The 16,681-nt window shown below is 37.9% G+C and overlaps 1 long non-coding RNA gene across 1 annotated transcript in view; it reads right to left on the reverse strand.

The window, feature by feature from the left end:
• LOC132526388 (uncharacterized) overlaps positions 1–16,681 on the reverse strand; it is an 88,577-nt gene that overhangs the window by 62,065 nt on the left and 9,831 nt on the right. Inside the window, exon 2 of the long non-coding RNA XR_009542546.1 lies at positions 3,422–3,591. This is a non-coding gene — a long non-coding RNA (uncharacterized LOC132526388). The remainder of the gene's footprint in view (positions 1–3,421; positions 3,592–16,681) is intronic.

A 16,681-nucleotide genomic window follows, 5' to 3' on the forward strand; every position in this document is an offset into this window, starting at 1 on the left:
CAGCACGAGCGTGAGCTTACTTTCTTTTCTTTCTTTCTTTCTTTCTTTCTCTCTCTTTCTTTCTTTCTTTCCTTCCTTCCTTCCTTCCTTCTTTCCTTCGTTCTTTCCTTCTTTCCCTCTTTCTTTCTCTTTTGATCTTTCTTTCCCTGCTTATCCTAGAGCCACATGCAAACAGACAAACCTCCCTTTGAAGCATTATTTTCTACATCAACCCTTCTTAGAGCTGGCTTATGCTAGAATCTTGGATTCTACTTCCCACCCTTCTTTGGATCCAGACTTTGTCTCCTATTCATTAGAGGCCATTAAAAGCCGAGGCCTTCTCAGTTCAAGTCACAAGCGTAGTTGCTACCACCCTAACAATAACAACAAACCAGATAAGCTACAAAATCATAATTTTTTAAACCCACCAGAGATCTGAGGATAGAACTAAATCTAACCAAATGAAAATCTAGAAAGTAAAGAGGCCTTTCTTTAAGAGTAGAGACCTATAGGTGTTTTCATTCTAGCAGAGCAACTGAAAGAGGACAGAATACTTCATAGTAGGTGATAAAGAGAAACCAGCCATATTTTAATGAATTTATAAAGACCGCATGTGAGCTTCCATGATGCATTAGAATCCCAAGGAACCCGGCCACAGAAAGAGTATCACCTACCTGCCACTATTTCCCACAGGCCTTCATCAAGGGCACATAGATAGTATGCTGAAGGCTGAAAGGAGAGCAAAAGAGCTTAGAGAGATCCCGTAGAAGGTGCTCAGACCTCTTCCGAGTTGAGACAATGGCCCACTGCAGAGAAGTAGCAAGGCAGAAAGAGGAGATGAGAAATCTCTCTGCAGCGCTTGGGCTTTTACTGAGTGCAAAGCAGTAACTGCCAGACTGAAAGCAGGACAGTAGAGCATAGGGAGATCTCCTTAGGTACATAAAGGTAGGGATGGAACTGAAGGACAAAGAGATACTTCCAGTGACTTGAAAAGCTAGAATTCAGACTGTTAAGCAGAGAGAGAAATCACTCATGGTTCAGAAAGCTGTAGATTAACAAAGAAACATCTGATGTCTCACTGGTACTTATTTGGCGCTTCTACAGGGCCAGGGATTCTTAGCCTCCTGATAGAATAAGGGATGAGCGATTTTCTGGAGGAAATATTATTTATTTCAGCCACTGACACTCTTTTATACACTATGTCCAATGTACGCTGAAGACTATGAGACACACAAAGAAGCAAGGAAATGGACCCCATGATCATGGGCGGAAAGAAGCAGACTGGGAGATGAATCAGATATCGGAATTATGAGAGAGGGACTTTAAAATAACTACAAAAATGTGTTAGAGGACCTACTAGAAAAGCCGGAGAACTTTCACAGACATATGGGGAATGTCAGCAGAGAGATGGAAATGATATAAACGGATCACGTGGAAGTGCTAGAAATGAAAAATATGCTATTATAAGTGAAGAATTTATTTGACGGAATCAGAAGCAGCCTGGACACCAAGGAAGAAAAAGATCTATAAAGTTAAAGACGGTAGAAATTATATAAACTGAAATGAAAAAATAAAAATTAGAGAAAATACAATAAAGTATCTGAGATCTATGGGACACATAGATGTAATAATTAGAGTATGACAGGAAAAGGAGAGAGAATGGGGCCGAAGAAACCATTGAAGAGATAATGGCTGAGAATTTTCCAAAAATTTTTAAAGATTTCGATTAGCAAACTCTGAGCACACACACACACACACACACACACAAACACACACACAACACCACACACCTAGGCACATCAGACTCAAACTGCCGAAAACCAAGATAAAGAGGAAATCTCAACAGCAGCCATTATATATTACATACAAGGAAACAACAATAAGAATGATTGCTAACTTCTTATTAGAAACAAGGTGGGCCAGAGACAATGAAAAGACAGCTTTTAAGCACTTGAAGAAAAAAAAGACAACCTAGAATTCTACATGCAGCAAAATATATCCTGCAATAGCAAACGTAAAATAAAGACATTTTCAGATTGACCAAAGTGAAGCAATTTCATCTCCAGAAGAGCCGCACTACAAGAAATGCTAAAAGAGTTACTCAGGCTAAAGAGAAATGATGCGGAATGGAAATTTAGAGCTGAAGGAAGGAATGAAGAACACAAGAAAAGTATGTGGGTAAATAAAAAAAGACCGATTTCATTATGTTTAAGAGATAGACATACACTTATATCTAAACTGCTTTAAAAGACTATGGGCTACTTAAAGCAAAAACAATAACAATGTTTTGTGGTGTTTATAGCGTATGTAGAAGTAAAACACACGACAGAGCACAAAGGAAGAGGAGATAAATAGAACCATATTGTTGTAAGGTTCTTATACTGCTCACAAAGTAGTATAATACTATTTAAAAATAAACTATGGTAGGGCTTCCCTGGTGGCACAGTGGTTGAGAGTCCGCCCGCCGATGCAGGGGACATGGGTTCGTGCCCCGGTCCGGGAAGATCCCACGTGCCGCGGAGCCATGGCTGCTGAGCCTGTGTGTCCGGAGCCTGTGCTCCACAATGGGAAAGGCCACAACAGTGAGAGGCCCGTGTACCGCAAAAAAATAAAATAAAATAAACTATGGTAAGTCAAAGATGTATATTGTAATCTTTAAAACACCACTAAAAAAATTCCTCAAATAGGAATAGCTACAGAAGGTAAAATGGAATTCCAAAGAATATTCAATTCATTTAAAACAGGGCAGAAAGGCCTGGACCAGCTTTGGAGCAATGAGTGGGTCAGTGGGTGATGAGTGGGGACTAGGTGCAGTGGCCAGGGGCTGGGGGTAGACAGCCTGCCCCTCACGCCCAAGATCCTCAACTTGTCACGAGGTAGCAGTGTGCTGGGGGACTGGTAGCACCTGGAGTGACTGTAACTGCAGAAGTTGAATATCCAGGACAAGCTGAGGCCCTTCATCAGGAAGAGGAGCCCCCAGAACATCTAGCTTTGAAGGCTTGCGTGTGGGAGAGTTGGAGAGCTGTAAGGAGCAGAGACTCCACTCTTAAAAGGCTAAAAACTCACATGCTCCGAGACCCAGTACGGAGGCAGTTATTTGACAGACGCCTAGGTCAGACCCACTTGCTGATCTTGGAGAGCTTCCTGGAGAAATAGGAGGCAGCTGGGACTCCCCGTGTGGACACAGATGCTGGAGGCAGACATTTCGGGGAGGTCACTCCACCACAAGGACCTTGGTGCTGGCAAGCACCACTCTGGAGCCCTCCCTCTAGCCTTAGTGCCAGGGGATTCCCTGCCCACCAGACAGTTGGCACCAGTACTGAGACACCCCCAGGCTGCACAGCCAGCCACCCCAAGACGTGGCCCCATCCACCCGCAGCTGGCAGGCTCCAAACCAGGCAGGGCTTGGCAGCCAACCGGGCCAGGGACCAGCCTCACTTACCAGTGTGTCCATAGTAGTTGGCTCCACCACATCAGAAGGGCACACAGGGGGTGCTCCTAGAGCACATAGCTCAAGGGATCAGAAGGGTGTGTGCTGCTGGACCCCATAGGACATCTCCTGCATAAACCCACTTCTCCAAGATCAGGAAATGTAACCAATCTATGCAATACCTACAAATAAACACAGAGAATCAGGTAAAATGAGGCAACACAGGAATATGTTGCAAACAAACGAACCAGACAAAATCCCAGAAGAACTAAGCAAAGTGAAGATAAGCAATCTACCCAATAAAGAGTTCAGGATAATAATCATAAAGATGTTCAACAAACCTGGGAGAAGAAAAGATGTACACAGTGAGAAGTTTTACAAAGACTTAGAAAATATAAACAAGAAGAACCAAACAGAGCAGAAGAGTACAATGACTGAAAAATTACACTAGAAGGAATCAACAGATTAGATGATACAGGGGAACAAATCAGTGAACTGGAAGACAGAGTAGTCGAAATTACCCAAGCGAAGCAGAAAAAAGAAGAAGAAATTGTTCTAAATGGGAATAGTTTAAGAGACTTCTGTGACACCATCAAGCATACTAACATTCACATTACAGGGGTCCCAGAAGCAAAAGAGAGAGAGAAAGGGGCAGAGAATTTATTTGAAAAGATAAAAGCTGAAAACTTTCCTATCCTGGGAATGGAAACAGGCATCCAGGTCCAGGAAGCACAAAGAATTCCAAACAAGATCAATCCCAAAAGGAATGCACCAAGACACACTGTCATTAAAATTGCAAAACTTAAAGATCAAAAGAGAATCTTAAAAGCAGTAAGGGAAAAGCAACCAGTTACATACAAGGGAACTCCCATAAGACTATCACTGACTTTCAGTAGAAAGTTTCAGTAGAAACTCTGCAGGTCAGAAGGGAGTGACATGATATAATTAGAGTGATGAAAGGAAAAAACCTACAGCCAAGAATACTTGGCAAGGCTATCATTCAGATGAAGGAGAGATAAGAGTTTTACAGGCAAGCAAAAGCTGAGAGTCCAGCACCACTAAATTGGCTTTACAAGAAATGTTAAAGGGACTTCTCTAAGTGGACAAGAAAAGACTACAACTAGAAATATGAAATATGAAAATTACAAAAGGAAAAATCTCATTGGTAAAGGCAAATATATGGTAAATGTAGTAGATGAGCCACTTTTAAAGTTTAAAGGTTAAAATAAAAATTAAAAGACAAAAGTAGTAAAATCATCTACAGCCACATTAAGTAGTTAAGATATACACAAAACAAAAAGATGTAAAATATGAAGTCAAAAACATTAAACTTGGGGGGGGGGCGGAGAGTAAACATGCAGGGTTTTTCTTAATGCATTTGAATTTAAGAGATCAACTTAAAAAATTTTTCTTGTATATAAACCACATGGTAACCACAAACCAACAACATATAGTAGATACACACAAAAAAAGAAAGAGGAATCCAAACATAACACTAAAGACAGTCATCAGATCACAAGCGAAAAGAACATAAGAAGAAAAAAGGAATACAAAACAAACAGAAAACAATTAACAAAATGGTAATAAGTACATACATATCAATAATTACTTTAAATGTAAATGGACCAAATGCTCCAATCAAAACACAGAGTGACTGAATGGATACAAAAACAACACCCATATATATGCTGCCTACAAGAAACTTGCTTGAGATGTACAGAAACACACATACTGAAAGTGGGGGGGATGGAAAAAGGTATCCATGCAAATGGAAACAAAATGAAAGCTGGGGTAGCAATACTTAGACAAAATAGACTTTTAAACATAGACTATAATAAGTGACAAAGACATTACATAATGATAAAGGGATCAATATATACAATTGTAAATATATATGCACCCAACCTAGGATCACCTAAATACATACAGCAAGTATTAACAAACATAAAGGGAGAAATTGACATAACACAATAAAGCCAGCATCACCTGTATACCAAAACCAGACAAAAGCACAACAAAAGAAGAAAATTTCAGGCCAATATCACCGATGAACACAGGTGCACAAATCCTCAACAAAATATTAGCAAACCAATTTCAATAATACATTAAAAGGGTCATTCACCATGATCAACTGGGATTTAACCCAGGGGTGCAAGTATGGTTCAATATTTGCAAATCAATCAATGTGATACACCACATTAACAAATTGAAAAATAAAAATCATATGATCATCTCAATAGAAAAAGCTTTTGACAAAATTCAATGTCCATTTATTATATTGATAAAACCTCTCAACAAAGTGGGTATAGAGGGAACACACCTCAACACAGTAAAGACCATATATGACAAGCCCACAGCTGATATCATAGTCAACTGTCAAAAGCTAAAAGCATTTCCTCTAAGATCAGGAAGAAGACAAGGATGCCCACTCTCACCACTTTTGTTCCAACATGGTATTGGAAGTCCTAGACTTATCAACCAGAAAAGGAGACAAAATTAGAGACATCAAATTAGAAAGGAAGAAGTAAAACTTCATCACTGTTTGCAGATGACAGGATACTATACATGAAAATCCTAAAGACGCCTCCAAAAATCTATTAAAAATAATAAGTAAACTCAGGAAAGTAGCAGGATACAAAATTAACATACAGAAATCTGTTGCATGTCTATACACTAACAACAAACTATAAGGAAGAGAATTTCTTTTTAAATCTCATTTACATTGCATCAAAAAGGATAGAGTACCTAGGAATAAATCTAACCAAGGTGGTAAAAGACCTATACTTGGAAAACTATAAGACATTCATGAAAGAAACTGTAGATGACACAAATAGATGGAAAGATATACCGTGCTCATAGATTGGAAGAATTAATGTCTGTAAAATGACCATATTCCCTGAGGCAATGTACAGATTCAGTGTAATCCCTATCAAAATACCAATGGCATTTTTCACAGAACTAGAACAAATAACTCTAAAATTTGTATGGAAACACAAAAGACCTCAAATAATCTTGAGAAGGAAGAAAAAAGCTGCAAAGTATCATGCTCCCTGATGTCAAACTATATTAAAAAGCCACAGTAATCAAAACAATATGGTACTGGCACAAAAACAAACACATAAATCAATGGAACAGAGTAAGAGAGCCAGAATTGAACCCACACTTATATGAGCAATTAATCTATTACAAAGGAGGCATCATACAATGGGGAAATGACAGCCTCTTCAATAAATAGTATTGGGAAAACTGAACAGCCACATGCAAAAAAAAATCTAACTGGACAACTTTCACACACCAGATACAAAAATAAATTTTAAATGGATTAAGGACATAAATGTAAGACCTGAAACCATAAAACTTCTAGAGAAAACATAGGCAGTATGTTCTTGACATCAGTCTTAGAAACATTTTTTTTTTGATATGTCTCCTCAGGCAAGAGAAACAAACCCCAAAATAAACATTAAACTAAATGGGATTACATCAAACTAAAACTCTCCTGTACAGCAAAGAAAACCATTAACAAAATGAAAAGACAACCTACTGAATAGGAGAAAATATTTGCAAATGATATATCCAATAAGGGGTTAATATCCAAAATATGTAAAGAACTTATACAACTCAACAACTTAAAAAAAAAACCTGATTTTAAAATGGGCAGAGGAGTTGAAGAGACATTTTCCCAAAGAAGACATACAGATGGTCAACAGGCACATGAAAAGGTGTTCAACATCACTAATTATGAGGGACATGCAAATTAAAACCACAATGAGATATAACCTCCACATGTTAGAATGGCTATTATCAAAAAGGCAAGAAATAACAAATGGCCACAAGGATGTGGAGAAAAGGGAACCCAACTACACTGTTGGTGGGAATGTAAATTGGTACAGCCACTATGGAGAACAGTATGGAGGTTCCTCAAAAAATTAAAAATGGAACTAACTACTGTATGATCCAGCTATCCCATTTATGGGTATTTATCCAAAAAATATGAAAACACTAATTAGAAAAGATATATGCACCCCTATGTTCAGCACAGCATTATTAACAAGAGCCAAGATATGGAAAAAACCTAAGGGCCCATCAGTGGATGAATAGATAAAAAAAGATGTGGTATATATGTACAATGGAATGCTACCCAGCCATAAAAAAAGATGAAATCTTACCATTTGGACAACAAAAATGAACCTCAAGGTATTATGCTAAGAGAAATAAGTCAGACAGAGAAAGACAAATACTGCATGATTTCTTTTATATGTAGAATCTGAAAAACAAACAAAGAAAAAAACCCAAAATAAATTAACAAACTAAACCAAGCAAAAGCAAATACATAGATACAGACAACAGAGTAGTGGTCACCAGAGAGGACGGGGCAAAATGGGCAAAGGGGATCAAACGTATGGTGATGGATGAAAACTAAATTTTTGGTGGTGAGCACGCTGTAGGGTTTACAGAAGTAGAAATATAATGTTGCACACATGAAACATATAATGTTATAAGCCAATGTTACCTAAATAAACAATAATTTTTTAAAAAAGAAGTAAAATGACAAGATCGGGGCTTTAAAATCTTGGGTCAAAGTACCAAGAGAGAACCACAGAACTTCTAGGAATCCCTTGAAAAAGTCTCTTATGTTTTGTAGTTTCAGGGGTTGATATGTCCAAAAAAACAAACAAACAAAAAACCCAAAACATTTAAATTATTATACTGAAGATTGCAGAATTACAATATAAACAGCAGTCACTTCCTTGTCAAGTCTCTTACGTAAAACTGTGGATGTTAATTGAAAAAGAGTGAGATCCTGAATACTGAAATGATGATATTTACGTGTGCATTCCAATGAACTGAGAAGCCTGAACATCTGCATTCTTCTGTTCCAGTGAAATTAGCACTTCCTTCCTCCCAGGCCTGAAGACCCCACAATTTTTTCCCTTAAAGCAGATCCTGATTCTCCTCAAATGCACCTCCACCATCTCTCATTGCTTCTAGATATAAAACTAGAGTTATATTCTATTGTAATCTAGGGCAGGGATTGGCATTTTTTCTTTAAAGAGCTGCATAGAAAATAGTTTAGGCTTGCAGGCCATAGAATCTCCGTTACAACTATTCAACACTGTTGTTGCAAAAGCAGATATAAACAATATGTTAAAAAATGGGCATCATAGTATTCTGATAAAACTTTATTGACAAAAACAGGTTGTCATCTCACAAGCCAGAGTTGGCTAATCCTTGCTCTATGGGGATGTGTACAAGGACTGACCCAGGAAGGTCATCAAAAGGATTGCAATATTTTGCCAATTTATATGAACAAAAAGCTGGGACTGAATTTTAAGAGCACTAGACCAGGTAGGAATTTACTGATAAGGGTAAATGTAGCAGAGCTTCTGTTTTCAATGTTTAGCTTGAGCAGCTAGGAGTGGCACCTACTCCTGATGAATTGTCAGCTCTCCTTTAACTCATCCCTATCTCCAGTTAGTTAAGGAAGGAAAAACGCAGAACTAGTTTGCAGATGATGATACACAATAAATTGCTATCAGCCAGAAGTGGATAGCTGTAGCGTTAATAGCTGCACTCAGGGTAGCCCTGAATGACAATGAGGAAAAGGGACACTCCCACTGGGAGCATTCATCTCATATAAGCAGTGCATCTAGTTGTTCAGTTTGCCCAGAAAGAGAGATCGCCAGATCTATACAGACCTATTTAGATTCGTGGGCAGGGGCTAACACTTTGGTCACATTGTCAGGCACTTAGAGGGAACAAGATTGGAAAACTGGTGACAAGGAGGTCTAGGGATCAACTTCGCACAATGGACACAGTATACGAGGACATTTGAGTCTCAGGTGAATTCATAGATCATTCATTGCTGAGGCAGCTTTCAATAATTAGGTGATCAAGATGTCCTGTTCTGTAGGTCATTAGCAGCCTCTTTCCATGGCCATTCAAGTATTTGCTCCACAAGTTCAAGTAAGGTGGGCAGATGGCACACACCGAGGTTTTGCTGGGATCACCGACATGCGTGTTCCTCACTCAGGTTCATCTATCTAAGCCAGTGTGAAGGCCCAACTGTTAACATAAATAAATGCTGAGCTCCTGACATGGCACAATTCCTTCGAGGGTACAGTTATCCACAGGGTAACAGGTTGATTTCCTTAGAAATCATCATGGGAAGGGAAGTAATTTGTTTTCACTGGAATAGATACTTATACTGGATAGTTGTATGCTTTCCCTGGCCACAGCTCTTCTGCTAGCAACGCCACGCACAAACTTCCAAATGACGATTTACCACCGTGGTATCTCACGCAACACAGCTTCTGACAATGGATTCCATTTTACAGTAAAAGAAGTGATCGTACCCACAGGATTCGCTTATTTTACCATGTATCCCATCAACACAAAGCAGCTGGCAGTACAGAACAGTAGAATGGCCTGTGGAAGATTCAATTATAGCTGAATAAATTCAACTCAGTTCAGGTTCAGTGACAACAAGATGAGGGGTTGACATGCCCTCATACAAAATATGGTATATGCTCTAAACCAGCAACAATCTATAATGCTGTTTCTCCCATAGCCAGAGTATAATTTTTTCTCTCTCTCTCCCTTTTACTACTCTTCTATATAAGTCATAATGGTGAATATTAACATTTTAATTTGCAGTTACATATCAAAGGATGATTGTGATTGTATTAGAAAAGAATGATTATTACCCAGATATAGCTAGTGACTCATGGAACGCTGAGACTTCACTTTTGGGGGAAGAGGGTGGATGTTTTTGTTTGAAGAAGTGATAACTGCATCATATTAGGGAGAAATGGGATGCTTTGTTATTACTTTTGTATGGAAGATAAATATGGACAGGAGGGGGTGTAAGAATGTTGCGTAACCCAATGGTTGGACGGTACCATACTGTCCGCTGTTAACTCAGCACTGTCCTCACCCCTTTCTATCCTTTCCTCTTTAAGGGGCTGGAAGGATAATGACATTGCCAAGAATTCCTTGCCAATAAGGTTCCAATTTATAGGCCATTAGGAAGATGGAAGAGAAGTATAAACTAGCATTTCTCCTCTCAAGAAGGCAGATGCACCGGCAAGAGGCAGATGCGAAGTTTGCAAAAGCTTTTGGATGAACTTCTGCAAATCACCCAATTCAGTGTTATGGGCAGCTGAGATCACTGGCAACTGTCATCCTGATTCTCTACTTTCTGAGTGTCTGAAAGGCAGCACCCGCTCTCCCTTGACTCTCACTGCCCCTCCCGCTTCGATGATTTTATAAGCATCAATTCACTGTACTAAAAGCCCTTACTATTAAAATATCTAGAATGGTTTGTGTTTTCCTGAATGAACTGGGACATCTATATGCAATAAAACATCCATGATATATATACATACATAATGATCATAATATCCGACTAAAATAATTTATAGTTCAATTTTTCTAATACAAGCTTGTTTTCTAGTTCTTGTACCTGAAATATGAGTCTGAAGAGCCGATATGAATGACCTCATTCAAGGTTTCTCAGTATCAGCACTACTGGCACCGTGGGCTGGATAATTCTTTGTCATGAGGGCCAGTCTTGTGTACTGTAGGTTTAGCAGCACCCCTGGCCTCTACCCATCAGATGCCATTAGCACTACCTCCCTCCGCTCCCAAATTGTGACCAAGTAAAATGTCTTCATGTATTTGCAAATGTCCTCTGGAGGGGCAAAATCACCCCCAGTTAAGAACTATTGGTATACAGGAACTATCTGCACTGTTTTCACAAATTTTTTGTAAGTCTAAAATCATTCCAAAATAAAAAGTTAACAAAACAATCTTCCAGGCACACATTGATTAGCTAGTGAAGTCTTCAAGATATTTAAGGAAAGAAACAACACCAATCTCACACAAACTCTTCAAAGACTAGTAAAATAAATAATATTTTTCAATTTATTTTGAGGCCAGCATAAGCTTCATACCCAAATCTGTCAGAAATATTCTAAGAAAGGAAAATTACAAGCTAATTTCACCCAAACACATAGACAAAAAAACCTTAAACAAATATTAGCAAAGATTATTTTGGCTAGATATAAAAGACTACATCAAGGCTCAGTTACGTTTACTTCAAGAATGAAAAGTTGGTTTAATACTTTAATGCAGTCAATGGAAATTCACTACATCAACAGAACAAAGGTGAAAAATCATGTGGTTGTCTCAATAGATGCAAAAAGAGCATCTGATAAAATTTTCAAAATTATTTCATAATAAAATATCTTAGCAAATCAGGAATAGAAAGAAACTTCCCTAATCTGATCATAGGTGTCAATAAAAAATTATAGCAAACATGGCATTTGAAGCAGAAGACTGGAAGCTTAATTCTTGGGAACAGGAACAAGACAGAGATATTCACTATCAACAATTCTATTTAATATTGTACTAGAGGCCCCCAGCCAATGTAATAAGGAAAGACAAAAAAATAAGTGGATTGGAAATATGAATATCATTATTCATATATGACAAGATCACATATGGAAAGCCAACAGGTCTCTAGAAAACTATTAGAACTAATGAACAGATTTAGCAAGATTGCTGGATGTGAGATCAGTATACAATAATAAATTGTATAAAATAAAAAAATTTAAATACAGTAATACAATTTGCCCTTGGTATTTATCCAAAGGAGTTGAAAACTTATATCCATACAAAAATCTGCACACAGATGTTTACAGCAGTTTTATTCATAACTGACAAAATGTGGAAGCAATCAAGATATCTCTCTTCAGTAGGTTAATGGATAAACTGCGGTACATACAGACAATGGAATATTATTTAGCACTAAAAAGAAATGAGCTATCAAGCCATGAAAAGACATGGGGGAACTTTAAATGCATACTATTAAGTGAAAGAAGTCAATCTGAGAACAGATCTAACTGTATGATAATATGATATTCTGGAAAAGGAAATACTATGAAGACAGTAAAAAAAAAAAAAATCAGTGGTTGCCAGGGGTCGTGGGGGGCAGGAGGGGAATACAGTGGAGAGGGATGCATAGGTGAGCACAGAGGATTTGCGGGAGGTGGGGGGGGACAGTGAAAATACTCTTTATGATACTAAGATGATGGATACATGTCATTATACATTTGTCCAAACCCATAGAATGTACAACACCAAGAGTGAACCCTACTGTAAACTATGGGCTTTGGGTGATTATGATATGTAGGTCCATCAGTTGTAACAAATATACCACTCTCGTGGAGGATGTTGATAATGCAGGAGGCTACACATACTTAGGGGCAGGGTGCGTAAGAGAAATCTCTGTATCTTTCTCTTAATTTTGCTGTGAATCTAAAACTGCTCTTAAAAAAAGTTTTTTAAAAAAGCAAAAAAATTTAAATAGCTTCAAAGGCATCAATCATCTAGGAAGGAATCTAATGAAAGCTGCAAGATTTCTACCAAAAAAATATTTAACATTATTGAAAGAAATTAAAGGACACCTTTAAAACAATGGAAGGTTCATGTTCATGAGTCGAAAGACTCAATGTTGTGAAAGAATCAAGGCACCCCGTAACAATCTATAGACCCACGGCAATCACAATCAAAATGCCAGAGGACTTTTTTTGTTAAAATTGACAATCTGGGGCTTCCTTGGTGGCACAGTGGTTGAGAGTCCGCCTGCCGATGTGGGGGACACGGGTTCGTGCCCCGGTCCGGGAGGATCCCACATGTCGCGGAGCTGCTGGGCCCATGGGCCATGGCCGCTGGACCTGCGCATCCGGAGCCTGTGCTCTGCAATGGGAGAGGCCACAACGGTGAGAGGCCCGCGTACCGCAAAAAAGAAAAATAATAATAATAAAATTGACAATCTGGGGAATTCCCTGGTGGACCAGTGATTAGGACTCAGCGTTTTCACTGCCATGGCCTGGGTTTGATCCCTGGTCAGGGAACTAAGGTCCCTCAGGCCACGGGGTGCAGCCAAAAAAATAAATAATAATAATAATATTGACAATCTGATAAGAAAATTTACATGAAAATGCAAAAGGCCAGAACAGCCAAGATGACCCTTAAAGAGAACAAAGTTAGAGGGTTTATATTACTGGATATCAAGTCTTATCATAAACCTTCAGGAATGAAGACGATGTGCTTTAGTGCAAGAATAGTTAGAAAAAGCAATCAAACAGATTCTAGAAACAGACCTTATATATATGGATACGTGGAGTGTTGACAAAGATGGCACTACACAGTGATGAGGAATAGACTTTTTTTTTTTTTTTTCCAGTAAACGGTGTTGGGTTAATTGGATAGTCATGGGTTGGGGTGGGTGGGGGATGAGTCTTGATTCTTATATCATACTGTACATAAAAATTAATTTCAGGTGGACTGTAGATCTAAATGCAAAAACTAAGACAATGTTTTCAGAAGATAATTTAGAATGTCTTCGTGACCTTGGGGTAAGCAAAGATTTCTTAAATAGAATCCGAAGAACACCAAATATAAAAGAAAGATTGATAATTTGACATTAGAACTGCGAATCATCCTCAAAAAACTAAAAATAGAGTTGCCATATGATCCTGCAACCCCACTCCTGGGCGTACATCAGGACAAAACTCTAATTTGAAAAGATACATGCACCCCTATGTTCACAGCAACACTACTTACAATAGCCAAGACATGGAAACAACCTAAATGTCCATCGACAGGTGAGTGGATAAAGAAGATGTTGTGTGTGTGTATATATATATATATACACACACAGTGGAATATTACTCAGCTATAAAAAAGAATGAAATAACGCCATTTGCAGTTACATGGATGGACCTAGAGATGATCATACTAAGCAAAGTAAGTCAGAAAGAGAAAGACAAATACCATATGATATCACTTACATGTGGAATCTAAAATATGACACAAATGAACTTATGTATGAGACAGAAACAGACTCACAGACATAGAGAACAGACTTCTTGTTGCCAAGTAGCAGTGGGAGGGTTGGATTGGGAGTTTGGGACTAGCAGATGCAAACTATTATATATAGAATGGATAAACAACAAGGTCCTATTGTATAGCACAGGGAACTATACTCAATATCCTGTAATAAACTATAGTGGAAAAGAATATGAAAAAGAATATATATATATATATGTGTGTATAACTGAATCACTTTGCTGTATACCAGAAACTAACACAACTAACAATTGTAAATTGTTAGTAAACTAACAATTGTAAATCTAATGTAAACTAACAATTGTAAATCAACTATACTTCAATTTTAAAAAAAGAAAAAATAACAGCAACATATCATTTGAAATAGCATAAAAATCAAATACCTAGGAATAAATTGAACAAAAGAAGTATATAAAAAGATGTCATTAAGACAAACAAAATTCAAGCTACAAAAAAAAAAAAAATTCAAGCTACAGTTTGGGAGAAGACACCTACAATACATACAACTGAAAAAGTATATATCCAGAATACAGAAAGATTGGCTACAAAGTAATTTTTTTAATGTAGACAATTCAGTAGGTAAATATAGGGGTGAAATGTCAGAAGAGGCACATCAAAAAAGTAGATATTCAAATGGCCAATAAACATGAAAACATTAGTCAATGAGGCAGTTTAAATTAAAACCAGTATCTGTGTAAAATACCATTACATACCCAAAGAATAGTTATAACTTAACAAACTGATAGTATCCCATATTGGGTACCACAAAAGAATCTGGAGCAACTGAAACTTTTATATGCTACTGTTTTTGGCACGAGAATAGACAAATGTATACCTCTGAAGGAAATATAAATTGCTACAAACATTGAAAACTTGTTTGACAGTAATGTACTCAAGCCAAACATATGTAAAATCTAAGATCCAGCTATTTACTCCTACAGATATACAAAACAGAAATGCATACCTACATGTATCAAAGATGTATGTAAGAAAGTCCCTGACAACATTATTTGTAAGAGTGCAAACTGAAAACAACCTAAATGTTTATCAACGGTGTAATGGATAAATAAATATGATATAGTCATACAATGGACTACTATGCAGAAAAGAAAATAAAGGATTGCTACACTGACAATTTGCATTAACCCACAAACATACTATCAAATAAACGACACAAAAGACAGAATAGGAACAGAATCGTTCTAATCATGTAAACTTCAAAAACAGGCAAAACAAATCTATAATATTAGAAATCAGGATGGTGACTACCTTTGGTTAGGAAGGAATGTAACTCGGAGGGGGCATGAGGAGGGTTCTGGGGTGCTGGTAATGTCCTCTTTTTTATCTGGGTGATGGTAACGTGTGTGTTAATTTTGTGATCGTTCCTCAAGATGTACATTTGTAGTTTGTATGTTTTCATCTGTATGTATGCTACATGTCAATAATAGTTTATTTTAAACAATGACAAGTGCTATAACTGAGGCATATAAGATATGCATGGTGTGTATTGAGGAAGACAGAAGGGAGTGACCTAAAAGCCATGTGTTATGAGTTGAATTGAGTTCCAAAAAAAGATAGGTGGAGTCCTAACTCCTAGTATTTCAGAATGTGACCTTATTTGGAAATAGGGTTGTTGTAGATAAATGTTAACTATTGATAAAATGAGGTCATGCTGGAGTAGGGTGGGTGCTTAATTCCATATGACTGATGTCCTTAATAAGAAAAGGGGAACTGGGGCAGACACAAGAGAGAGCACCATGTAATACCAGAGGCAGACGGTGGAGTGAGGCAACTGCAAGGCAAGCAACACCCAGGATTGATGGCCACCACCCGAAGCTAGGAAGAGGCATGGAAGGCTCTTCCCTAGAGGTTTCAGAGGAAGCATGGCCCTGCCAGCACCTTGACTGTGGACTTCTAGCCTCCAGAACTGTCAGACAATAAATTTCTATTGTTTTAAGCCACCCAATGTGTGGTACTTTGTTAGGGCAGCCGTTGAAAATGAGTACAGTATGCATTAGTGTTCTATTTTTACATAGGAGGCAACTGAAGTTCTATGTCACTGAACTAGGGACCAGACTAAAAATTAGCTCTGGCATTTAAAGTCCATCGGTGACAAGCAAAGCGGTGAGTAAATAAAAGATGTTTAGGGAAAAAAAAACCATCTCTCTGACATTTGGACCAGCCATTCCATGTTCTTTCCTTTACCCAACATTTTCTAAAGCAAAGATTTTGGAAATAGTCTTCTCAGTAGAGAAAAATGCCAGTAAATATAATGCCAGCCTCTTTCATGAGAAAGATGACTTTCATTCTGTTTCTGATTATTTGGTGACCTAGGTATCTGGGTAAACTTTTTCATGA

This window comes from Lagenorhynchus albirostris, chromosome 9 (genome assembly GCF_949774975.1).
Source record: "Lagenorhynchus albirostris chromosome 9, mLagAlb1.1, whole genome shotgun sequence".
Taxonomy (NCBI): Eukaryota; Metazoa; Chordata; class Mammalia; order Artiodactyla; family Delphinidae; genus Lagenorhynchus; species Lagenorhynchus albirostris.